The sequence below is a fragment of the Podarcis tiliguerta genome, assembly GCF_965153285.1.
Source record: "Podarcis tiliguerta genome assembly, chromosome: 6".
Classification (NCBI taxonomy): domain Eukaryota; kingdom Metazoa; phylum Chordata; class Lepidosauria; order Squamata; family Lacertidae; genus Podarcis; species Podarcis tiliguerta.
Genome location: NC_139539.1, coordinates 75,690,501 through 75,717,123, shown reverse-complemented (window position 1 = coordinate 75,717,123; position 26,623 = coordinate 75,690,501). Strand labels below are relative to the sequence as shown.

General features: G+C 42.4%; 1 long non-coding RNA gene across 4 annotated transcripts in view; it reads right to left on the bottom strand.

The window, feature by feature from the left end:
• The window catches only part of LOC310679680, a 122,434-nt gene that overhangs the window by 41,684 nt on the left and 54,127 nt on the right, over nt 1–26,623 (bottom strand). For 3 of the 4 annotated variants that reach the window (XR_014512461.1, XR_014512462.1, XR_014512464.1), the window contains 2 exons: nt 17,752–17,973; nt 4,895–7,707 (listed from right to left, as the gene is read on the bottom strand). This is a non-coding gene — a long non-coding RNA (uncharacterized lncRNA). Of the gene's footprint in view, nt 1–4,894; nt 7,708–17,751; nt 17,974–26,623 lie in introns of those variants that run through there. The other variant, XR_014512463.1, reaches the window with a different exon arrangement.

Sequence of the window (26,623 nt, the reverse complement as noted above, 5' to 3'; positions counted from 1 at the left end):
TTATGTGACAGAGCCATTTAACTACATGAGCCTCTTAAAAGCTTGGGCAGTAAAGTTGTTCACTTGGCGGAGATACTAATAGGCCGAGAAGCCTTCGTGTTCAATTTTAGCACCTTCTGTCTCTCTCATTAGCGCCTGACAAGGCCCTCTGCCACTCAGTGATTGCAGCAGGAACTGATTACAGCCACAGAAGTAGTATCCATCCTGCGCCTGCCTTTTCGTGGGCTATTATGCTATATACTGCAGACGTTGGGAGCATAATCCCAAATTCCTGCAGCTATGCATTGACATCTTTAAAATCTCCTTTCTTCCACTGATCACACACATACACACCGCCACCCTGGAATAAAGTCCTGTGTCCTAATTCAGGGTTACTTGCATCGGAGTAAGACTAGGTACATTATGCACATTGTAGCCAGCTTTACACAAATTTGTGGGATTGATTTGTAGAGTGTTCGATGACAGAATGGCTATAAGGGGGCATGGGGTCCAAGCATATTGCAGGTGTAGCAGTTTAGTCTGTTCTCTCTCATGGGCACAGTGCTATTGTGGAAGGAAGGTTTACCTGATGGAGGGCAAATTTAATTGAAAGCAGCAACAACACAGAGGTAGGATATCTTTGGAGTGAATTGGAATCTTTTCATCGCATATTGCGCGAATAATTATCTGTCTTTTTGGAAAGTTGTCTATGAGTTCTCTAAGCATTGAGACGCCTCTTAAGAGATTCTAACCAAATGTGGCATGGTGGTTCCTGAGATTGAGGTGTAGGTTTTGGTCTATGTCTGGATAGCATCACGCACCATTTTGAATCAAGGTAGTGGGCCAAATCTGTTAAAGGAGCATTGATTTGGATACCTGTCAAGATGCCGTAACCCAGTTCTGATTGGGTTTCCTGAGATGAAGAAGCAGGTTTTGGAATATGTTCACCTACCATTGGATACCATTTTTAATCAATATGGAAGACAAAATCTTTCAAAACTGCAGTGATTTCAATGCCTGATTTCTGCACTGTTATACCAGGGATACAAAATCTGGTAATATTAACCAATATAGGTAAAGGTAAAGGGACCCCTGACCGTTAGGTCCAGTCACAGACGACTCTGGGGTTGCAGCGCTCATAACGCTTTACTGGCCGAGGGAGTCGGTGTACAGCTTCCAGGTCATGTGGCCAGCATGACTAAGCCGCTTCTGGCGAACCAGAGCAGTGCACGGAAACACCGTTTACCTTCCTGCCTGACTGGTACCTATTTATATACTTGCACTTTGACGTGCTTTCGAACTGCTAGGTCGGCAGGAGCAGGGACCAAGCAATGGGAGCTCACCCTGCCATGGGGATTCGAACCGCCCACCTTCTGATTAGCAAGCCCTAGGCTCAGTGGTTTAGACCACAGCACCACTTGCGTCTCATTAACCAATATAGAGTAGGTCAAATAAGTTCATTTAGAGTTAGATAAATATGTGTTTTGAGTTCTTTTTGTAAATAAATAATCTATTATTCTGATTTAAATTTTTACTTTAAAGAATAGTTGAAAAAACTGCATATTTTCCCAGCATTTCTGCGATTGAAAAAGAAAAGAAAAAGAAACTGTGTTATAATCAAACACATTTGTATGATCTGAAACTTGGAAAGGTGGAAACTGCTGTCCCAGGATCCTCATCTCTGCTCCTTCCCTGATAGCACTGCAATTGTATATGTATAACAGGAACATTTTTGGAATGGTGGGCCAGATCCATATCTGCCCTCAATCTCACTGTCAATCAGCTGGCATTATTTTTGCACCCGGTGATTGACAGGCACCTCATCCACTAGTCAAAGTCCCTTCCACAGTGCTTCCCAATGTTTCGGAAGCATTGTATAAAATGTTGTGCAAGCCCTATGCTCGGTGCTTCCTAAATGCTGAGCATAGGGCTGGCAAAGTTGCCCTCTGCAGGGACTGGTTGCCCAATTGAGTTCCCCATGGGGGACTCTGTCACACAGCTGATCTGGTAGCCTTGAAGACATTGCCCATCAGCTGGTGAGTGGTGACTTCAACCCTGCTTCCCACACAGATCTGTTATGTGATCTGTCATGGTAAACATGAAGCCCAACCCTTAATTGTCAGTCAAGAAAAAAGAGATGCTATCCCTGGCAAAATGTGGAAAGGTTTCCTGTTGGAGGATACTGTAAAACACACAGACAAGACCACCCATTCAATTCCTATCTGAATAAAGTTTGCATAAATTTGGCGTCCTGTTCATGGATAAACAAAGAACCATTCCAGAGATGTCAGTCAATAGTCTTTAAAAATGTTCTTTTATATATGAGAAAGGAACTGTTCCGTCTAGCAAAGGTGAAGATTTGCTTTGTGCCAAGTACTTTTGAGTCAGAGCTTCACCACATATGACAGGTAGAATTTTCCATCTTATTATCCTCAGCATTGTAGAATCCATCAGAGAGAAAGAGATTTGACCTTCACCTCAAATGTGACAACCCTCAGCCGAATGGGATAAAATGTTATGTAATCTGAATATATATCTTCATTTTTGCTCGACAGATAAATGCCTTTTGTCCTTCCATCCAAGAATAATAATACTACAATCCATGTAAAATAAGATACAGGACTCCACTTTTTGTATTTTTCAACTATTTTTGAGTGCCATTCTTCTGCCGGGAAATATGATAAGTTAATGCCTTGGCAATTACTTATCAACCATGCAATCGTAACTGAATTAATGCCTAGATATTGCTAGACTTCAGCACTCATCAGCACCTGCTAGCATGACCAATGGTCAGGGATGATGGGAGTTGTACTCCACAAACTAAAGAACTCTGTATGTGGTTTACAAAAATTCATTAACAGCAATGTACAAAAATTCAACACCTTCTGATACTTTAGTGTCTGAAATGATATTTACAATGCCAAAATAATGACAAACACAACACCATATCTCAAAGCCAAACAGTCCAGATATTCCTGCAATGAGTCCAAGAGAATAACTCTCTATGTGTATAATGGAAAAGGTAAACGACCCCTGGATGGTTAAGTCCAGTCAAAGGCGACTATGGTTGCGGCACTCATCTCGCTTCCAGGCTGAGGGAGCCAGCGTTTGTCCATAGACAGCTTTCTGGGTTATGTGGCCAGCATGACTAAACCACTTCTGGCGCAACAGAACACTGTGAGAGAAACCAGAGCACATGGAAATACCGTTTACCTTCCTGCTGCAGTGGTACCTATTTATCTACTCAAAGTAGCATGCTTTCGAACTGCTAGGTTGGCAGGAGCTTGGACAGAGCAATGGGAGCTCACCCTGTTGAAGGGATTCGAACCACCAACCTTGTGATCGGCAAGCCCAAGAGGCTCAGTGGTTTAGACCACAGCTTGTTGCTGGTGCGATTCTGATGGAACTCTGACAATGAGATAACTGGATTTCAATCTCTGTTTCATGAATCTTCTTCTTGTTGGCCCCTGAAGGAACCATGCAATGACAATGCTCAACCAAATAGGTCAGCTCCAACCTTGAAAAGGCACTTCACTCTTTTTGAAAAGGCTGGTGGTCAGGGATGATGGGAATTGTACTCCAGCAGCTGCTGGAAGACCAGAAGTCTCCCATCTCTGGCTATCTCATCACCAGATTTGATTTTGGTCTGTGTTTGGAAACTATGGGACACCATTTTGAATCAAGATGGCAGGCCAAATTGTTTCAAGCTCTGCTGGTTTGGATACCTCTTAAGATACTGTAACTGTCATGCCCCTGCTTTAGGGATCATCTTCAAAGGAGGAGAGTAAGACAGAACAGGGGGATTCAGAGCATTCGGGGGTCATGACACCTCAATCTCCTTCGCAAAACACAGATGGCTTCTGTATGGCATTTTAAGTAGAGGAAGAGAAACACCAGAGTCCGAGGGAGCAGCAGTGCAGGTCCAGTCAACTGCCTGATGATGAAATGTCAATCTGAAGAAAAAGAACTCATTGGGAGTAAGAGGAACCTGCTCATGTGTAGACTAAACTCAGGCAATCCAGTTAGCCTGCAGCTAAGCTCTGAAGGCTCATAGGTAAAACATCAGTTTGGGAAGTGATTTTGAAATTGGCATGATGGGAAAGGGTGTCCCTCACCAGTGGTGAAGCTGCATGCTCCAGCAGGGGGGGGCAGAGAGCAGGTGGGGGTGTGGCTGGCATGCATCCCAAGGATGCGGCATGCCGCCCATGGGGCATGGTGTGCATCCCCTGGGCATGGTGTGCCTGTCGCAGGAGCTTGGCACCCGGGGCGGGGTGTGTGTGTGTGTGGTGCTGGTTGGGGGGGGCAGCCGTGATGGTACCCCCCAATGGTGCCAGGGGCGATGTGCTCTCCCGCCCCCTGTTCCTCCGCCAGTGTCCCTCGCTTTCTCTTTCTCTCCCTCTCACACACCAAGAGCTTCTTTTTTAAAAAATGGAAGCCCTCCATCACTGCATTTCATTAAAAGAAAGAAAGCATCAATCAATCCAGTCACAGATCTCCCATGTAATGTGTAATCAATGCCTGTATTTGAGCAGAGGTAGATACCTCACAACTCCAATATTTAGTATGGAGTACATCGTAGAATTTATTACTCACTGTCACATCAACCGATCTGTGATCTTTTTACTTAATCTATTTTAGCTGGCTTATGCCCGAAAGATAATAGAATTATAATATACTGAAAAAGGTCAAAGCTAATAAATATTGAGTTTAAGTTCTCCAGAAGTGGAAATTCTTAAACACAAAACACCCAAGCATTGTTTGTTTGTTCACCAGATTTATAGACTGCCCTTCATTGCATAGTCATTGCAAAGTGCTTTCCAACGTAAACATACGAAACGTAATTCAGCCTAAAACCAAGCAATTGCAAATACCAAAGGGGAATCAAATATTAAACCTTTAGACGCAAAAAGGCAGCAGATCAGACACAGCTCAAACTTTAAGCATTGTTTAGGACCAGCGCAGGATCCATTCAGTGTTGACACACAAGTGTTCTGTACCACTGCACGATGAGTCGTGCCTGCTGGTGGGACAATAATAAGGATAGGCCATCCAAATAGATATGCTTTATTTATCCAGAAATGAAGTCAATTTCATGTTCAAAATGGATTAGATTCCACATCAGGTTCATTCTGTGCCTTTTCCTGCCGTGTTTTTACCCCTTTCTTGGCATTTGTTTTTTTTAAACCCAACATTCAAATCAACAGAGCCGTATTTTTGAAGGCCTGTAGCAGCTTTCTTGCCAAAAGTTTTTAAGTCTAATGGCTGTTTCCCAGCTGCTGAAAGAATTATCCCACCGCCTGTATTTATAGCCTTGTAAATATGCAGCCCTCTAGCAGACACACACCAAAGAACAATGAAGAGCAATTCACAAGGGCAGATCTACTCATCCTACCAGCCCCATAGGAATTCCTGTTGATGGATTTATCGCAACCATTTGTTAGTGTTGTTTTTGTATAACAACTGCATCTTCATACTAAAGAAACCCTGGAGAACAATACTGTACTGAAGACTACAGAATGAATGTTAATTGAGAGCTACTTATGAAGGTAGGTGTTTTTAATAGATCGGCTCTTTGAACATTTACTATCAATATGTCACATTAGGGGAAAGAATCAACTACATAAGAAACATCTTATGATGAAGATCAATATTTCAGCATTTCCCCTCACCAGACTAGGCTTTTGTGATAATTAACATTCCACATTAGAATCTGCTCACTTTTTAGACTGCTGGGGTAGTAAATGAAAGTTGCTCACAAAATTTTGTACATCGGTTATATTTTTGTTGCCTTCTTCAATATGTATTATCCATCTCCTTCGAGTACGCAGAACAGCCAACTATTTGCATCTTGCCTGGTGGTAATGAAGCTACACTCTCTTAAAGCTGTCAAACTACAATTTATTAACAGGCTTGTGACAAAAGATTCCTAATTATCCAGGCTGAGTTAATTAAGAACGATGTGCTGCCCCGTATATCTTTATCTTTGTTCTACCTGTAAGACAAAAATGAGTTATTTAATCTCGATAATATATGGTTTGATTCTGAGGGAGTTGTAATCCATGTTGAGATGATACAGAAAACAAGGGATCTACAATGAGGCGGGTAGGATAGGAGATGGATGGACTGTTACTGACTGTCGTGCTTTCCCCAACACTGGGATAATCACAATGGGATAGAACTGAGCAGTGGCATGTGGTGAAATCGCCAGCTTGCAAGGGTGATTGGAGGGGGGAAGCTGGTGTGAGCATCGTGCCCCCCCCCCAAGCCAGGCAGAGCTTCCCCAGCTTAGGAAAGAAGATGCTAGAGGAACATTTAGGGTACTAGCCTAGTCTGCCTAGTCCACTGACTGCACACCACTGAAATTGAGCATGAAAAACAAATGAGTGTAACTGGTACCTAACTCCTACTAAACTAGCAAAAATGTAGAGAACTGTTACAGATAGATGTTGGAAGTGTAAAGAGAAGGAAGGCACATTTTACCACATGTGGTGGAAGTGCAAAAAAAGAGCATATTGGGAAATGATTTATGATGATTTGAAAACAATGTTAAAATAACTTTTGTAAAAAAAAAAAAAAACAACCCTGAAGCTTTCTTACTAGGAATTTTACGTCCAGAAATACCTAAGGATCAGAAGAGACTATTTATGTATGCTACAACAGCTGTGTGGATGCTACTTGCCCAAAGATGGAAGGAGAACAATTTACCTACAAAAGAAGAATGGCTGATAAAGATGATGGACCATGCCGAACTGGCGAAAATGACTGGGGAAATTAGAGATCAAGAGGACAATAAATTTAATAAAGAATGGTGAAATTTATTAAGTTACTTGAAAGAACACTGTACTGTAAACAATTGAAAACATTGGCAAGATTTTCAAAACACTTGTAATGAAGCGAGAATTATGATAAGAATTGAGATTTAAGAAAATATGGAGAATATGATACCATGAGGTTTGAAAAGAATATCTGGAGAAACCATGGAGGGGTAGAGGGAAGTTTGGGGATTCTGAGAATGAATTTTAAAAAATTAAAAAGGAAAGGAAAAGAAAACAAATGAGTGTCTTTTCCAGTGACACAGTAGTAGTAAATTTGGCAGTGCATGAACACTTCATGACAACGTCCCCGCTACTCCACCAAACAGCCATGCCCCGTTTAAGGCTGCACAGCAAAGGGCAGATATGTATAATGCTTTGCCTTCTGTGAATCTGAAGCTGATATAATTCTAGGTCAGTTTTGCTGGGTTAGGGCAACTAAAGTCATGAGTCTGCTTCCATTACTCTCCACACACACATGGCCCAATTTAACAATCTCTGTTTTCATAATGGCTGCCGTCTCCAAATGCTGAGTAAAGAAAGAAAGAAAGAAAGAAAGAAAGAAAGAAAGAAAGAAAGAAAAGATATTTCTCTCTGTTGCTGCTTTTGAGATGCCACCTACAATCATCGTCCCCTAACTTTGGCTTTGCTTTTACAAAATCTTCATAAATAACTAATACCCTTCCGCACATGTTTGCATTGCCTGAAGAAACTTTGTAACTGAAAGCGACACCGCCTTTGTTATGGATTCCTGATAATTATTTTATCAAAGTGCTTCGTCTTTATAATTGCGGCTTCTCGCACAATGGAGCACTGCTTGTTGTTTAACGTAAATGAGTCCATGAGAGAGGCTGCGGAACAGTGAATGTTCCTCATTCGAAATTCTCTGGCTTGGTATGAAAACACTGCAAACTAGCTGAAGACAAAATGAAAAATGCAGGTCAGCAGAAGCTGCAGACTACAAAGGTCAGGTGAAATAAGAACAATTAAAATAAAACGCTATGAAATTGAAATGTATAAAACTTTGATCTAAGACCCTTGGAACTGTAATTCCCTTTTCACCTGCGGTTCACCCTTCTCCCTTTCACACAAACACCCCCACTTCAGTGTTTGCCAGCATCTATGATGCTTTCACAGCTCTCTCACACAGGTGGGTTGCCCCTCTCATGTCTGCAAGGAGAGGAAGAGCAGTGCCCACATCCCTTTCCAGAATTATGACGTCCTCTTCCATTGAAGTGGAGACTTGCTGCCATGGAAGCATAGCCCAAGCTGCATAAGGGTGCAATTTCAAGCCCAGGTTGGGTACACTCAGGATTGAGAAAAGCAGGGTATGCATGGTCAGATTCACAAGACTCAGGTAGGGGGGAAAACAGCTCAAACTCTGGAGGAATGCAAGGGAAAGAGCCCAGCAAATAGGTTCAGAGTTCCCTGGGTTCCTCATCAGGAAGATGAGACACGGAAGGCTTTGACAGGAGAGAGAGGGAGATAGACATCATCAAATTGGATGATATATTCATCACCTCTTCAAAATTCCATGCAGAGTTAGCAAGAACACATAGCATCCTTTGGCAGTTGCTGGTTCCCAAAGATCCCAATATAGTCCGCCACTCTGTGGAGGCCCACCTGCTTCCCTCCATCTTGGAACAATCATGTTAACTTTCCCAGAATGCCCAAGAACTCCACTATACTTGACACATTCTTGGAAATGTAAAAGGTTGCACTGATTGTAATGCTGGCTACTAACTGCTGCCACTAGCTAAGACTGCTGGAGGACTATCAGAGGATTGCCTCAAACCTGGAGCAGGCCCTGATCCATGCATTGTATTTTCCACTTCCTCACTTGTTTAAACTAACCACCCCTAGGGAGGGAACCCCCCTCCCCCATTTCTGTAAATTCAGACTTAGAATAGACCTATTTGAAATCAGTGGGAATTAATTTATCCCCAACTAAGTCCAATTCATTTCAATGGGTCTCGTCTGTGCATGACTGTTTGGATCCAAACCATGAAAAATAAATATAGGAAGTCTCTTATATTTCTCTGATTATAATATATATATTAAATAAATAACTTCAAAGATGCAGCTAGATAGATAGATATGAATACTCGATACAGATGCATGTAGCATCATTGCTTAGTGTGACTCTTGGTCCTCATCCTCAGTTCTTGAGACCCTGCAACACTGTATATGCTGCCAAACTGGCCTCAGCCTCCATATTCCTTCTGCTCCAGAGTTGTCCTCACATTTCCAATGTTTTTTTCTTTTTTCTTTTTTCTTTTTTTTAGGTTTCATTTTGAAGCTGTGTCAACATGTGCACTTTTATTTCTTCTAAAGCAGAAGGGCAACACTAAGTGAACAAATGAGGACACACGGGCCAGATGTGAAGTGGAAGTGAAGGGAAGAGGGAGAGAGCAGAATATTCATTGCAGGTCAAAGCAAGGGACGAGGAGAATTTGTCAAACTGGCCACAGCACGCAGCGGCATAAAACAAATGTGCCCCATCCAGCTGGTCTTTAGAAGAGCCACAAGTGTCGAGTGACAGCTGCTCTTCTGATTGAAGTGCTCGCTTAAAAACGCCAGCTTCCACGCAATCATCCAGAAAAGAGGGGCCGTCAGGACAGAACGAGCCAGGAACTGCCAAACGCTAAACCTAAACTGGTGCCAGCCTGTAAACCCTTTACGGTAATTCCAAAAGGTCTAGTTCAAAATGGAATGTTCCACCTGACAGCGTTTAGCATCACCTGGGCTGGCGTAATCCCACTGACTGCACAAGTCGTTAGCTTTTTAAGTAGCGCCGCAGGTGAATAGTCTGCTGTTTCTTGGACTCCCAGCTAATCAATCACTATAAAGGAAAGGCAATAAATACTGAAAGAGAAATCTTCTTCCCCGGCCCTTACCTACAGTTGAGTAGACGACGGCACACGATCTGTAGGCCTGAAGACAAATGAAGGGGCTGCTTTGACAGAATTACAGCAATACCTCTTTGAAATGGATTTTTCCCTGACCTTGAGAATTTTGGCATGACTAAGTTTTCTTTGTGCCTGTTTTTATTCCGTATCAAGTCAGACTTGTCTTAAATCTGTGATACTGAAAGGGGAGGAGAGATAAAAGGCAGTATGAGGCATATTTGAACATTAGAAGTGCGGGGGTGGGGGGGCAAGCCATTTCTCATGGAAGGAGGGAAGACTGCCAGGATGCGGAACAATCTGGCATCTCTTTGTTTAAATTTTGATGGCATTTGGCACCTTGGGGGGACGTCATCTGCTTTCCTGTGATGATGGCGAAACTGCCTCTCAAAGCTGGGGAGGGTTGTGACTCTTTTTGAAGCTTCTTTCCACTATGTCCACTCGTTTGAATGGCATCTTGGCATTTAATTATCTTCAGAAGTCGGAATCTCACACCTTGCCTCATTAATCAACAACCTGTGGTGGGTGATAAGAGCTCAGTTCTCCCAAAAGAAGCACCTCTGAGCCCAAGACAAGATCAATAGGTATCCTCCCTTCCCTTGGAAAGCTTTCAGAAGTTATTATGAAAAGTTATCAGCTTTAGCTTCTCATATTAGCAGTTAATTACAACTCACTGGGTGCGGCCTAGGGTTGCCATATTTCAAAAGGCAAAATGCTGGACACAAAAAGCTGTTGAACTTTTTGAGGGCAATTGCCTGATAGCCATGTTGCTACAACCGAGCCACAGCGTTAGTCGCCGGCAACAGCACCAGAGCCTGAACCAGAGCCGCCTGTGTGCACGCACACGCACAAAAATTATAAACCCTAAACCCAGGACATTTGCTTGTAAAATTCCCCCCGAACGGTCATGTAGTACCCCCAAAAGAGGCCATGTCTGGGAATTCCCAGACATATGGCGACTCCTAGCAGAGCCACTATGCTAGCTTCCCAGCAGGTGGGTGTCAAGTACGGGAGTTCGCCTCTCCCTTCTGGTAGCTCACCAATAAGAATTAATGAGCATCTGGTAGATTTATAGTATTTTTATTACAGTATGATGTTGCGATCACAGATCGGCATCTCTCTGCAAGGATCGGGGTTGCTCACTCTGACTCCCCCCCCCCTTTCCGCAGCAAGTAGAACGCCAGTGGGATGTCTGTCTTCCCCTGTGTCTCTTTTGTTCTCTGACATGCTCAGACCTCCTACTTTGGGAGGAAGGAGAGGGTTCTCCCCACTCTCTACTGATGTATCACCCAGCTACTCCCTCCCTTCTGGGTGCTCAGCAACTATCTCAAAGCTGCGTAGCTCTGTGTCTGCCTGTCTCTCTGCTTCCAGAAACAGTGAAAGCAATGGGGGCGAATAGTCCCCCTACTCTTCTGTTAGAAGCTGATCTCCCTGCCTTCCCCAATCCTCGTCTTCATAGTATTCTCTGACAGCGGGTCACTGTTGCTTACTGGGAAAGATGGGGAGGATTGGTAAGGTGGTGGCGGGGAGTTTGGCATGGTGCAAACACTCCAGTGGCACAAAATGTGGTGTTCCTGCTGGTTCGTTTGCACCACACAGACCTCCCTGCTACCTGTTAGAATTCCTTCTCCAAGATTGCAGTCATGGGATTGTTGTCTTTCACGTGACGGTGTATGTTTTGACTCCACAGAGTGGGAAGTGACAGGGACAGGATGTTTGTGTTACTGTGTTCCATGAAGTGGGACTATTGTCCTTTGTTCTTTTTCTCTTTGCTGTCTGATGCTAGAGAGAGAGAGAGGGAGCCATGTTGCAGTGCTCCGTGTGTGTTTATATGTAAATAAAGTAGATTAGCCAAAATGCTGAGTTGCTGAGGTCTGTTACACAAGCTACAAAGACTCTGCAGATCCCTAAGTATTCCAATGTCGGTTGCGATCGATCACTGTGATGTTCGGGCTGAAGAAAGCTTTTGAAGCTCCCGAACGATCAGGAGGGAGAGAACATGCCAGTTGGGCATGTGACTCTACCAGGGTCCTACTCGAGTGTAGGACAAGCTCCTTGCCCCTCACCCTCCCAGTAAGCAACAGCAAGCAACCTACCGGGCAGCTAGTCCTGTGCAGCCCACCACCTGGTGAGCCTCTTCTGTTTCCATATTTGAAGCAAGTGCAGAGGCAATGGGTTGGATCCAGACTCAATAACACCAAATGTGAAATCAGTGGGACCTAACTTAGTCTAAAACTGTATATATGAGGGGAAAGTGAGCACACAAATGCAAATATTACTGAAAATCGCATGCAAAAGTGCATTATATTAGAGGAAGCTGCTTTCGAAAAATAGATTGGGCCAAAGTGCATACACAAATATGTATGCTAAGATAAATGTGCATTTTTTAAAAAAATGCTGATTGGTTTTCTCCCCCCCCCCCAATCTGCATCTATGTTGAATTTCAAATTGTTTTATGTTTGCATTGTTGATTTTTTTTTTAATGGTTGTTGCATGGGAAGCAATAAATAAATAAATATAAGGACTTTTTAAAAAATTGCAAATTGATGTGGAAGTGTGAAGAATGGAATTTAAGATTGGAAAAATAACAAATTGGCAAACTCATCCCTCCCTCCTTGGCAGCCTCAAATATATTTGGTCCACCTACTTTATTGGGAGTAAGGCAAGAGGCTAAGGTGGAAACTCCTCTCTGATTCAGCAGGCTGTGGAGTGTGGGAAAGGAAGAGGAGGGTTCAGCTTAATAATTTTCTTACCCCCTCCTCCTCTCTCAAGACTGTTGACTTATCTGGGATCTCCTGAAGGAACTTCAAAGGTGGCTGCCTTGACATGTAACTTGAGAATGATACAGATTCACAACACAACTGTTGTTACCTTAGCAAGACTGTTGACTGAATTGTTATTTTACTTTCCTTTTAAAAAAAAGAAGTGCTTAGAAAGTTCTTAACAGAAAGTTCAAAAATCTTCATAAAGCAAACACAAACAAAAATATATCTATTTTTTTCCTGAAAACTGGACAGTTTTATCAGCCTTAATATTTTGGGTGCACAGCAAGATGATTTATTGGCATACAATGTTAGGAAAGATATGATCTGAATCCTTTTCATTTTGATGAAATTTACTTCCTCGTTGTTTCCTTTTCCATTTGTAAACTTAAATCTGTTTGCTTCCTGCTTACATTGGACAGAAAACATTCCTCACCATTGATACTGCTCTTTTATAGTATACACACTCTTTCTCCCCAAAAAACCAAAACACAGTTTGATGCAACAATCTTTTAGTTGCATGACTTCTCACTACTCAGACCCTGTAAACTTTTGTGCATACAATCTCTGCAAAGCTGAAATAGATTGTAACTTCACAGAAATGCCTTCCTCCACCTCCACAGCAATATTACCAGAGACTTGCAGGGTAGATGAATGATTCCATTTCTGTCATGAGATTGCTTCACTGCAGAGGTAAATTTTCATTTTCAAGCATAGGAAGACTTCCTGTGCCACTGCAAGAGCTTGCAAAGGTCACTAGTGACACAGGAAAATCCCCCAATGGAGTGAGAAACAATGACTTGTCATGAATTAAATGAGAGCAAGTCTAGTTGATGTTTAGGGATGTAAGAAGGAATCCATTTCCATTCCAACCCATGTTTGCTGCATGTAGTGCTGTTTCTGTTCTGCTGCAGTTCTGCTTCCAACAAAAAAAAAAAAACCCCTGTTATTTGTATTGATGTTTGCTGTGGCAGAATCTTATATAATTAGTTACATAATAACTTTATTACTGTGCATTCCCAGGCAGAGCTGAGTTGACATGAGGCACAAAATGTTGAAGTGGAACCAGCATTTCCTTCCACGTGTTCTGTCACCTGAAAAACAGGACTTAAATGTGGACCCAATTACTGTCTAGATCAGGGTTTCCCAAACTTGGGTGGATCTCCAGCTGTGTTTGGACTACAGTTCCCATTATTCCTGACTACTGGTCCTGTTAGCGAGGGGTGATAGAAGTTATAGTCCAAAAACAGCTGGAGATCCACCCAAGTTTGGGAACTCTGGTCTCGATGGAGACCAGAAAAGGATGACAACATTATCATGTTTTGATAGGAGTCAAGAACGGAGTAATGAAGACCTTCAAATACCACAATATATTTTCAATACTGCAAAAGAATGGTTGGCTATTTGCTACCTAGCAAAAAAACAACAACAAAACAAAACAAACATCCCCAACTATCAACTAACACCATCCCAAAACAGACAATACAACCATCTGGTAGTTATTCCTTCCCTGAATCTTAACTGCCCTGTTGTGGGGAATCTCTTCATGATACAAAAAGTTCTTCCAGCTTCATAAACAAGACTCAACAGCCCTTGGGAGTGACCCCAAGAGCTAAGCAATAGCTGTTTGTAACCATCAGCAGGCGAGCTATTGAACGGCAGCTCACTAATTGACACACAGATGTTTTCCCCATCATACTGCTGAATGCCTTATTTCCGGGATCTGCTGAAACAAACGCAATGTTCTGCAGTCACATACCCAGCAGATACAGGAAGCTTTTTAATGAGGCTCCATTGGACCCTGGGCTTGCTGGTCATTAGGACCAAAATCCCTCATGATCAATACTCTCTCTTCCAGTGTTTGCCTGGAGCTCTCTTGGTGAAGCTTGAGACACAGAAGTCTACTGTGGGAATGAGACATTTTCATTTGTACATCAAGGGATATTGCCTAAGGATGTGCTTTTCAGTTTATGAAGAAAGACTGAAGAGGTAGGGAGGCCTTGTACCAGCAGTAGAGGATACTTGCACCTCCTGGGACAACAGTTGAACTAAAACCTTCTTAAGAAAACCTGCATCCATTAAATTTATCTCACTGATGTTTCCAGAACGAAGGAAACAACGTGTTGATTTGCTTGTGTTTGGAATTACTTGACTGTTGCTTTCCCTCTTATTTTCAGGTCTATATAATCTATGTGAAACACACAGAGGCTTCCTTTATACTTCAAGGCAATTATTCTACAATGGAACTACAGAGGAACTGGTCACAGTTATTTATTTTCCCCCACCACATGATGCTTCAAACTATTTTGCCACTCCAAAGGGAGACAGCTATATTTAAAATTGTGGCAACCACAGCTAGGAAGTGTCTGCTGCTATTCAAAAGAGCTGCATCCACTATTTCCTTTATTATTACAATACTTGTTGCTACACAGGGCTGGGGAGGATCCTCAGGCCCACTTTGATACTGACAACCCCAAAGATTTCATCCAAATATTTGATGCTGGTGAATTTTGATGGCCATGCTAATATCAAAATTGAGAAGCTAAACAAATTTACACCCTTTCCCCCTCAAAAGTTTCCAGCCAGGGTCATACCTTGACAGAAACTATACCTATGTTGTTCAGTTCTTCAAAGCTCTTTACTGCTGCTATTAATCCCTGTGGAAATGAATGGAATTTATGGCAGAAGGGGCAGAAGGATCTTATTGGCAAAAAGTCTCTAACCAAACCCAATTTATAATTACAAGCAGGTCTACCCTTGCAGCCATCTAAAGAATATTATTTATTAATTAAGAAATTAATTTTATCTTCCATTCAAAAGGCAATATCATGTTTCTAGATCTAATGAGCATTTTCTTTGCTACTGGCTACACTTTTATATTTCTTTGATGTCCACGTTGCCACCCTCCCACCTCTTCTCCACCTCTGGCAGGTAAATTAAACTTCTTTTTCTGTGTGCTAATCATTTTCATTTCCCTGGTACAAAGATTTCTTTCTCATTGTGTGCTTATTTTAACTACTGACATGTCTCCTTCTACTCATAAACCTCAAGATATTAGCTCTTCCTTGTGCTATCTGCTCCATTTCTCTATCCTTTTAGCTGGTCTAATAAGATTTCCAGTCTATCCATGCAATAGTTATTTTTCCTTCTCTCTCTTTCTCTCTTTCTCCTCTAGAGATCTCACCCACTTCGTTTTGCCCAACTTTACAATGAACCTGCTTGCTAGTCATGTAGCCTGCTGTCTTGTCACTAAGCCTTAGTTCCTGTTTTCTTTGTAAAAAAGGATTTCTTATCACAGTTTCAACTTCACTTTGATTTCTTCCTCTTCATGATAAAACTCCCCAAAATAATTTCCTGCTCATCTTAAAACAAAATGCACAAAGGAACAAGTTCAAAGATATTACAGTGGTACCTTGGGTTACAGACACTTTGGGTTACAAACTCCGCTAACCAGGAAGTGGTTGCTCCAGGTTAAGAACTTTGCTCCAGGATAAGAATGGAAATTGTGCGCCAGCAGTGCAGCAGCAGCAGGAGGCCCCATTAGCAAAAGCACGCCTCAGGTTAAGAACCATTTTAGGTTAAGAATAGACCTCTGGAATGAATTAAGTTCTTAACCTGAGGTACCATTGTAATAGGATAGATTCACCTAAGAGCAGGGATGGAAACCCTCTGTGAGCCTATGGATGTTGCTGGACTCCAAGCCCCATCAGCCCCTGCCAGCAGAGCAAATAGGAAGAGGTCATGTGACTTCCTATCCATCTACATCTGAAGATCCACAACTTCCCTACCCCAAACTGAGATCTTATCCAGTAGGCATTTATACAAATTGTAGGTCTACAGGGCAATGTGCCTAGTGCACATTATGCTAACAATACCATTCACTGTGATTTACTTCCCTATATTAGAGCTTGTTTTCCTCTTAGTGGCTGATGTTCATCCACATCATGGACAGGAACCACATATCTTGACTGGTAGTGGCAGCTCCAGGAGTGGCAGGAGTGGTGGGCACAGGGGGTCTCTGCCATGCTGATGCTGCCTGACAGCGGTGGCACCACAGCTATTGAGATGGGGCAAGATGGCAGCAACATCAAGGCCGTGTGGTCTCCCAATGTGGTATTCCTGCCCATGTGACCACACAGCTGCAACCCTGTCTCCACCCTGCCCCTCTATCCTGATACGTGGCAGCATCACCACTGTGAGGAGGGCAAGTCGCAATGGAGGACATGACCCCGTTACTTTAGCTATCTTGCTTAACAATTGGCATTGTTCCCCTTAACATTCGTTTTTCAAATGTATCTTTCAGTGAGTTAAGCGGTTTTATTCAATTTATTTAGAAAAGATCTAAAGCTGGCTTCATCCTGCACAGTGCATTTCTGGACAGGACAGGAAACACCTTGCAAACACACACACTTTTCAACATGGCGGGGTCACCAAGGGAAAACACTTCTGGCCTAGACTACAACTGCTTTTTTCCACTTAATAGTTAAAAATAACCCCTCTCAACACCCTGTAGTAATCTGTACAGTGTTATGATGGACCACCCAAACATATTATTATTATTATTATTATTATTATTATTATTATTATTATTATTATTATTATTATTATTATTAAAAATTGTATACTGCCATCCATCTGTAGATCTCAGAACGGTTCACAACACAAAAATACAAGATAAAATAACACAAAATACATAACAACAACAACAACAACAACAAACCAGTTATCTGCTCCTAGTGCATGTCTTTCTTTGGCACATGTGGATTTTAGGTGTTTTGTGAGCGTCCAAGTAAATATGCTTGCAAAAGTGATGGTCCACACTTGAATGCTTATGAGCCAGACTGAGATAAGTGGGCTATGTGCTTGCTCCTCAGAATGCCACCACAAGTGCTTCTTCCTTTCCCTGCCCCAGGGTTCAGTAGCTCACCTTGAGGCATGGGGAAGAGGCAAGGAGGCCCCAGCAGAGCATCATTCCCTTCAGAGGATGTGAATGGGACAACAACTTCCACAGTCCCTCATAGGGAGCTGTGCTACATGTGTCACTTTTACTAGGAGAAGAAAACCAGGGGCCCAATTCTTCACCAGTATTCCAAAAATCTAAAGTAAACCAGAAGGAGTCTAATTTGACAGACTACTCAGATGGTGTCTATAAAAGTCTACAATCTATCTTTAAAATATAGGAATATAGTATGAGACTGGGAATTGTTACAAAATGCCTTTCCTATGGAACACTCTTGCTTTCTCTTGATAAGATAGAAACTTGCCTTCTTCTGAGACAGGTGGCTCACTCACCTTGCGCTTTTACTTTTCTCCATGCTTCGTTTCTGTGTCTGTGATATTTCAATGCACAGGGGCATCTCAGGGCTTGCAGATCAGTTGAAGCAGCTAATCACAGTAGTGTTAAATCCGTTTGGCTTAGATCCTCCAGGCTATATGGAAGAACCATGGCTCAGGTTCATCCTGTAGCTGTTCCAGGTAGAGCTGATGTCTGAAAATCCTGGGAGCTCCTCTAGTCTGTGTAAACAATTTTGCATTGCTTATTCAATCTTGGCATGAAGTAGTGTCTTATGTAGACTAAGTAACCCTTACTTTCACCGTTCCCTTAGAAGAAATATTTCCAGCAGCATTCATACTTTAATCTCCCTTGGCTTTCTTATTCTTTCTCTTTTTTCCTTACAATTTCTTATATTTTCCCCCCTTACCAGGAGCTGGGGAGAATTCACATTTAATTTGATTGATATGTGATTTTACTACTCGGTGGTACTTTTTAAAAAAAAACCACAAGATTTTTTCAATCCATGTGACTCTTCTGGCAAATACAAAGTTAGATAAAACTATATTAGATAATAAGAAACTCACATTCATCATACAGACTGATTTTTCAAAACACTGAGCTCTAACAAAAGCAAGCGCTATCCATCTTTGCCTGCTCTATAAATCTTCTCCCAAACATTGCCTCTCCCGGAGTAATTTTAAATGGAATCTAGCTAATTTCTCTTTCCTATCATCGTAGTGCTCTTATTGTCATGGCAACTAATAAGTGCTCAAACTTCAGGTCAAGGTTGATTGCTGAAGATGCTGTTTTGCAACCTGCTGAGCTGCTTCCCAATAGACTTCAAGTACAGACTCTCCATCTTCTTAATGATGTATGCATTCATTAACCAATATTTGGCAATATTAGTTAATCAAGGAACACATTACCCATGATTAAAGGAGTATCTGAATGTGTAATTATTGATGTGCAGAGTCAAGCCTGTATATCTAAGTTTTATGGAAAACCTTGAGCTAGACTAGACAGACCACTTCTAAGTACTTAAGATCTTTTCCATCCCCTCAAGGAAATAATTTGGGTTGCCTTGCCTAGCTAACTCCTAACCAAACTTCTTTCCAGGCTCTAATTTAATCCCTATCTGGCAGTCAAGCCCTGTTTGGGAGTTTAACTTGAAATTCTCCACTCTAATTGGATGTTGCACCACCCAGCTATGGTTGGCTTCTGCAGCTCCAGGAGGCTGACCCAAGGCCCGCCCGTCACACCTCAGCTTTTCCTGAGCCCACTTCACTCCCACTTGTTATGTGAATTGGTTACAAGAAGGGGCCAAACTGTGGGTTAAAGGAAGCACTTGCAAATGGGTCTTGGAGACAGAATAAAGCAATTCTACAAGGACCTCTGCTTGTACCAAGACTGGGTATAATTCACAATTGCTGGGGCAATTCACTAAGCAAGTATTGATCCACTATTGGGGGGAGGGGTGTCAGTTGAGTTGACAGAAGAATCTGGTTGTTGTTTTTTAATAATATTTTATTAAGATTTTACTTAGCATCACAAAGAAAAAAAAATGAAAAAAATAATAAAAAACAATTAAAAACAGTTAGATCTTTCATAACATATCTTGCATTTGCTTGTTTCCCGGACCTCCCCACACCTCCCCTCTTTGTATTCCAGTTCAATTTATTTATTCAGCAAATCCTTTCCCTCTTTACTTTTATCCTTATCTTGGTCTTAACATATTATAGCTTTAACTTTTCACCTGTTAACATTCCATTTTTGCATATTCTTTCATAACATTATTGCTAAAAACCCCTTAACCTCAATCCAACATCATTGTAACATTCATTAATTTTGCAATATTTCTGTAAATAGTCTTTAAATTTCTTTCAATCTTCTTCCACCAGTGTTGACAGAACAATCTGAACCACCCTGAGACCTTTGGGTATAGGGCGGTATAGAAAACAAATAAACCACAAATAATGTGTTTTTTTTAAAAAAACTTGAAAATTCAAAAAGTACATAATTATATGTTCATTAAACACAGTGAGATGTAAATAAAAGAGAGAGAAAGAAAAAGAGAAACAGAACCCACGTAGAAGGGAAAATAAAGGGGGGAAACCCAAAACTATATTTTACAAGGTTGATGTGACGTGTGTGTGTGTGCGTATGTGTAGGCTCTGCTTACTCATATTTCTTATTAATTTGAGGACAGCAATATTCATTCAATGATAAGTGGTTTCCTAACGCAGCAAAGACAGTTTCTGGGAAGATCACAAACTCAATCTTAAAAGCACCTTCTAATGATCCCTTGCCATGTATCTAGTTGGTGTTTAACGGCCGCAGGAGTGGCCAAAGGAGAAAATACAGAAATAGTGCAGTGAAAACAGTCTTGTGGAACAAATTATCTTTTAATTTACTAAGCAAGAGAGATCACAAACAGATAAAGCGGTTTGTAGCTGACAGAAAGAAGTTCAAGTCAATTGACTGAAAATTGAGAATAAAAGGAAGTGAGGGTGGGGGAGGACAGGACAGCAAAGGACAAAAAGAACACATCACGTTTCCTTTGGCATCTATCATTTCCAGACTGTTGATTTTTCTACTCTGTTTAACCTGCACAGACCCAGGAAAGTACAAGATAAGATCTCCTTAGCTCTGCAATCATTCTGGCACTGGGGAAGTTTCACTCAGGTTCAGCTTTCCAATCCACAGGTAGCTCTGCTGGTGGCTGCTAAGTCTGAAGGCCAATTTGGCCTTAGCACTAACTGCAATTTTGCATTTAACTGTGCAGATTGATGAATAATAATAATAATAATAATAATAAATTATTTATATCCCGCCCTCCCCAGCCGAAGCTGGGCTCAGAGCAGCTAACAACATGAAGATGCAAATGGCATCAGCTGAGAAGCTTATCTCTGTTGGGATCAGAACAAGTGTGGTAGGAGAATTTAATCCATTCCTCCCCTGTTGCGATCCTGAAGGAAATTGCTCCCCTGCAGCTGAAATTTGCACTGAAAGCAAATCCCTTGTTGGTACCAGCAGAGGATTTTCTTCCAAGGCAAATAACCAGCTTCAGAGGAACAGTTTACCTCAGGGACCACACCTGGAACAGAAATAGTTAATTTTAGGGTTTCTTTTTTTGGGGGGGGGACAAAGTTGTTCAGCTTTTTTGTAGTTTTGGGTTGCCATACGCCTGGATTTCCCCAGTTATTTCAGTGATTTCCGGCCCAGACACTGTTTTCAACTGCCGTATTCTGGCAACCCTGGTTAATTTACTCCTCCACACCCACTGTGAGCCTCATAATTATCAGCTGGTGCTCTCTGTCTTTTCAAAAACTTGAATGTTAAAAACAAGGATGCATTTTATGTTGTATCATATTTGGCCCATATTAGCTACAGTTCAACTTAGCCTAAATGATAAATCCATAGGGATTAAAGTGATGTATTTATGGGAAGGGCTAATGTGCAAATTTAGAGCAATTTCATGCTCTAAATTTTTCGCATGAACAGTGAACGTGTGGGTGGGGACCGGGGTACAGATGCAAGCCGAACCCACAACATCCTCTTAGGTGTTGCATCTGCCTCAGTTTGTGACCTTTCCTGTGTGGTGCTGGAAAGGTCTGCAGGGGAACCACACGTGTTTCCTTCCAAATGTAGAGAGCTCTACTCTCTTTTATGTGAATGTAAATGGAAGCTGCCTGCAGACCTCCCCTCATTTGCGCTGCGTGTCCCTGACCTTTCTTGTGTTGTGCAAGAATGGTCTGCAAGGTGTTTACTCAACACTGGAGAGGATGAGGACTGATGTGTTCCTGCTTGGGCATGCGGTGTAGATCACGACATAAGGGGTGGATCCTGCTTGAGCACCCCTGCCCCAGTCCGCATTTCCTGCATTCATCTGAAGACATCTAAAGTTTGATGCTAAAATGTGGATGTCACCGAGTTTAAAAAGAATCTCAGAGAGCCTCCCTGACCTAGTTGAGTAGCCTTGGGATTGCAAGCTAGCCACATGCCCCCATACTGAAGCAAAGTTCTCTGGCCATATCTGGATAGAATACCCTTTTTTAAAAAAAGGTGGCCATTTAATTCTGTATATTTGTTGCAACGTTATATTTATACCCCTTTTAAGGACCTGAAACACTGCCTTCTTATTCCTCCACGGACAAATTCTCTGCCCCCACCAGGGGTACATCGTACCATGGTTTATTTCAGGAGTCAGCAAACTTTTTCAGCAGGGGGCCGGTCCACTGTCCCTAAGACCTTGTGGGTGGCCGGACTATATTTTTTTTGGGGGGATGAACGAATTCCTATGCCCCACAAATAACCCAGAGATGCATTTTAAATAAAAGGACACATTCTACTCATGTGAAAACATGCTGATTCCCGGACCATCCACGGGCCGGATTTAGAAGGCAATTGGGCCGGTTCTGGGCCCCGGGCCTTAGTTTGCCTACCCATGGTTTATTTCATGAATCCCAGGACTGAAACTGAAACTAGAGTCCCGTCTCCTCCATAAAAGGTTGTGGAGTTCTCTGCAGAATCCCTTGACTTTTCGCTCTTCAGCTATCTGTTGGAGGGAACCAACTCCACAGAGACAGGATATTTACACTGCACTCTTAAACACACTTAGCTGGCAATAACTCTCTCTAAACTCAAGGAGACTTCTGAACAGACAGACATGGGATCATGTTATTAAAGATGGTAAAGGTAAAGATAAAGGATCCCTGGATGATTAAGTCCAGTCAAAGGTGATTATGGGGTTGTGGTGCTCATCTCACTTTCAGCCGAGGGAGCCGGCATTTGTCCACAGACAACTTTCCAAGTTATGTGGCCAGAATGACTAAACCACTTCTGGTGCAACGGAAAACCGTGACAGAAACCAGAGTGCACGGAAACACTGTTTACCTTCCGGCGGCAACAGTACTTATTTATCTACTTGCACTGCTGTGCTTTCAAACTGCTAGGTTGGCAGGAGCTGGGAGAGAGCAATGTAAGCTCACCCCGTCAAGGAATTCGAACCACCAACCTTCTGATTAGCAAGCCCAAGAGGCTCAGTGGTTTAGACCACAGTGCCACCAGCATCATCATCATCATTATTACTATTACTACTGTTGTTGTTGTTGTTGTTATAAATGGCACCACATTGGCCACCCCATACACGTATGCGCAGACACACCTTCTGTTTTTCTCTCCATCATGAGCTGTTGGCAGGTGTTTCTCTTGTGAATGCAATACAATATTTTGCAAGTGCTACAAAAAGTAAATGGGACTTGGGGATCCCTTGTTCTAGGGTGGTTGCTCCGGGCTCTGCTGCAGCTCCTTCCAAAGCTACATGAAGAGTGTTATGATAAAATTGCAGGTTGCAATGCCGACAAGCTAATGCCAACTGGAAGAAAACAAAACCAAGCAAACCTCCGTCCAACTGTGCGGGGAAAATATGTTGCAAAAATAACATCTGGCAACTTGATCTGGCAGGTGTTATGCATGGAGGCGCGGAGCCTTCCAGCTGCTCTGCCTCCTGAAATACAACTCAAGACAATTTCTAGCACTGTTTTTAAAAGAAAGGTTTGGGCAGTAATTTATGACCCAAGTGTAACTGGAGGGATACTAATTCCGAGATACCCAGGTCATACTTTATTTCCCTCAGGAAAGCAAAACTACTTGGGACAGTTTTATGGAATGTCATAATAACTAGTCCACAACGTTAATACATTCCACCTGGCTGGCTTCAAATCATGTTCAATGCTTCATGATTGCATCTTTATACTGGGTTAAACCTATTGTTGGCCTCAGAAGGCATACAAAACAATAAGTAGATTTACCTGGGCCTTTTTGTCGTGCTGTACTTCACCTAGATCCATTTTTCCTATTTGTGGGCAGTTCCTTATGTGGACGTCCGTCAACTTGACACCCATAATAATACTTGATACTTTGTTAAATTCTCACACGATCCTTTGATTTCTTGCCCACGTCATTCTTCAGACACCTCACCATAATATTCTTTGCTTGTTTCTGTAACTGCCGTAAGTGGGACTGACTACATATCTTCTGCACTGTGCTTGCAACAGTTAGGACTCAATTGATATTCAAGGGTTTTGCTTTCTTTCACTGCATTGAAATATCGCTGTTTAATGATGACATGTGGGAACTGGTTCGTTTTTATTTTTTACTTTACAAAAGCAGGGAACCACCATGCTAATTTGCACTGCCTTAACACAAGGTTGTTGTTTTTTTAACTTTGCTCTATTTCTTTGCCATGATAAGTTATTAAAAGCAAGCAAACTCATTTCTCTTCTGCGGCAGAGAAACATGTTAATGTGAAGCTATACTTCATTTGGCTTAAAAGATAATAACAAACTCATTTCCAAAGCATTTTCTTTCTTTATGTCACAAAACTTCTACGCTCTAACTATGTCATCTTTGTCCCAAAATATCATTAGGAATCCAAGGTAACAGAAAGAAAAGAAAGAAAGATGAATTGTTGGGCTGGCATTTTTTGGTGTGTGTTACTAAAAACTAGATTATTCTCAGTAGCAGAAGGCATGGTGTGGTATTCACCTGACCTCCTGACAGCTGAGTCACTGCTACTGACCAGGAACGAGAGGGGGCAGGTTGAGATAGCAAGGAGCTCAACATAGTGAAAACACACTGCAGGACCACTGGAATGGATCTGCCAGTGTGTTTGCACCATCCTGACTTCCCTGCTGCCTCCTCACTCCCCATCTCCTTCCTGGTCAGCAGCAGTGACTCAGCTATCAGGAGCACGGTATTGGGATTCGCAGTCTGCAGGCTTCAACAGGCTGATGCAATACTCTGTGAAGTGCTGGGTCAGAGTGACTCAGCAGGAATGTGATTGGCTATCACCTGTTTTAAAAGGAAAGCCTGTTCAACAGCAACTGTGGTGGTTGTGGTGTGGTGGTGGAGAGTATTTGTTTGCCTTAAGGTACTCTGTATGAACTGCTTTTGTAAATACTTGTATATAGCTCACATTAAAAGACTGCGTCACACTGCCACATCATCATGTCATCTAATACTGGTTCTTCTATCAATGCTAATATGTGAACATAGCCTCTGACCTTGTTAATATACGTAGTTGCAATTTTAGGCCTTCATTCTGCACACATCTAACTGACCCAATCAGTGACCACAGTGATTTTAGCAAGGCTTTAAGATTTATTTTTGGTGTGTATTGGGAGCTAGGTCTAAAACAGTGGCAGGAAACTTAATTAGCATGACTTTCTGAGTTGCCTCGTGCTGCCTGACTGGAATAGGACAAAATCCCCCTTGAATTTCCACAGAAGTCTTTTTAAAAAAATGCTATTGCAGGGCAAGAGAAGGATCAGTAGTAGCATATTATCTCAAGAACATACTGTAATATTGTCAGATCGGAGTAATGAATTAAACGAATGCATTTGTGACAGCCGCACGAAACCCCTGTGGAATGCTGAAAAGTCGTGATTGTATTTAGAGCCTCTGCAAAATGGTCATTGTCTTATCCAACCTCTGTTTGCTTCCTGAGAAATTGTTTGGCTATTTCACTCAAAGCAAAGCCTCCTGTTTGGAGTTGTGAGGTTTCACTTTTGAGAACAGATCTTGTTCCAGGCCTCTTCAGCTTTGTCCATCACTTGAGCAGTGATGAGGAGCTGAATCCCAACATACATTGGAAGAAGGTGTGTTGGAGGTATTTATTCATCTATTTTATTTATAAAAGGTAAAGGGACCCCTGACCATTAGGTCCAGTCGTAACCGACTCTGGGGCTGCGGTGCTCATCTCGCTTTATTGGCCGAGGGAGCCGGCATACATCTTCTGGGTCATGTGGCCAGCATGACTAAGCCGCTTCTGGCGAACCAGAGCAGCGCACGGAAACGCCGTTTACTTTCCTATTTATCTACTTGCACTTTGAGGTGCTTTCGAACTGCTAGGTTGGCAGGAGCAGGGACCGAGCAACAGGAGCTCACCCCGTTGCGGGGATTTGAACGGCCGACCTTCTGATTGGCAAGTCCTAGGCAAGTCCTAGGCTCTGTGGTTTAATCCACAGTGCCACCCGCGTCCCATTTTATTTATATGCTGCCCTTTATCCAAGGTAGTGGGTTTCCACAGACAAACCTTGGCCCTGCACTGACCATGTGCCCCACAACATAACCCAATATCAGGGTCCTGAATGTCCCGCTCCTGCCACACAATGCTTTGGATTACTTAAAAAGGTAAAGGACCCCTGACAGTTAGGTCCAGTTGCGAACGACTCTGGGGTTGCAGCGCTCATCTCGTTTTACTGGCTGAGGGAGCCGATGTTTGTCTGCAGACAGTTTTTTCCAGGTCATGTGGCCAGCATGACTAAGAAACCAGAGCAGCGCACGGAAACGCTGTTTACCTTCCCACCAGAGCGGTACCTATTTATCTACTTGCACTTTGACGTGCTTTCGAACTGCTAGGTTGGCAGGAGCTGGATTACTTACACCACTGTAAATTCCACCAGCCTAAGTTCCACCAGCTGAGCCCTGATTGAGCTAGGGTCAGAAACTTATGCCACCATATTTCTGGCTCATTCAGGGTGAGGGGCTTACATAGGCATAGAATAAATCAGGAAAGCACAAGATCCACCCAATCTAAACTCTCTCATACTCGAAAATCTTGGCTTTGCATTGTGCTGCTGTCCACAGCTATATGGCTGAGAACCACCACTCTGTTTTCACACTGTCTTTGGGAAAGGTTTGTGCAATCAATCTGTTTAATGTGCAAAGTAATGTAGAAAAAGAAACAAAAACGTGTTGATACTGTTCCAGTGCTTAGGCATTTCAATATTCAGTGTTGGCACACAACTGAGATTATCCCAGAATACAATATTTAGTCACAGATCCCAAAATACATTAATATGAGGATTAACTGAGTTTTCCCAGGCT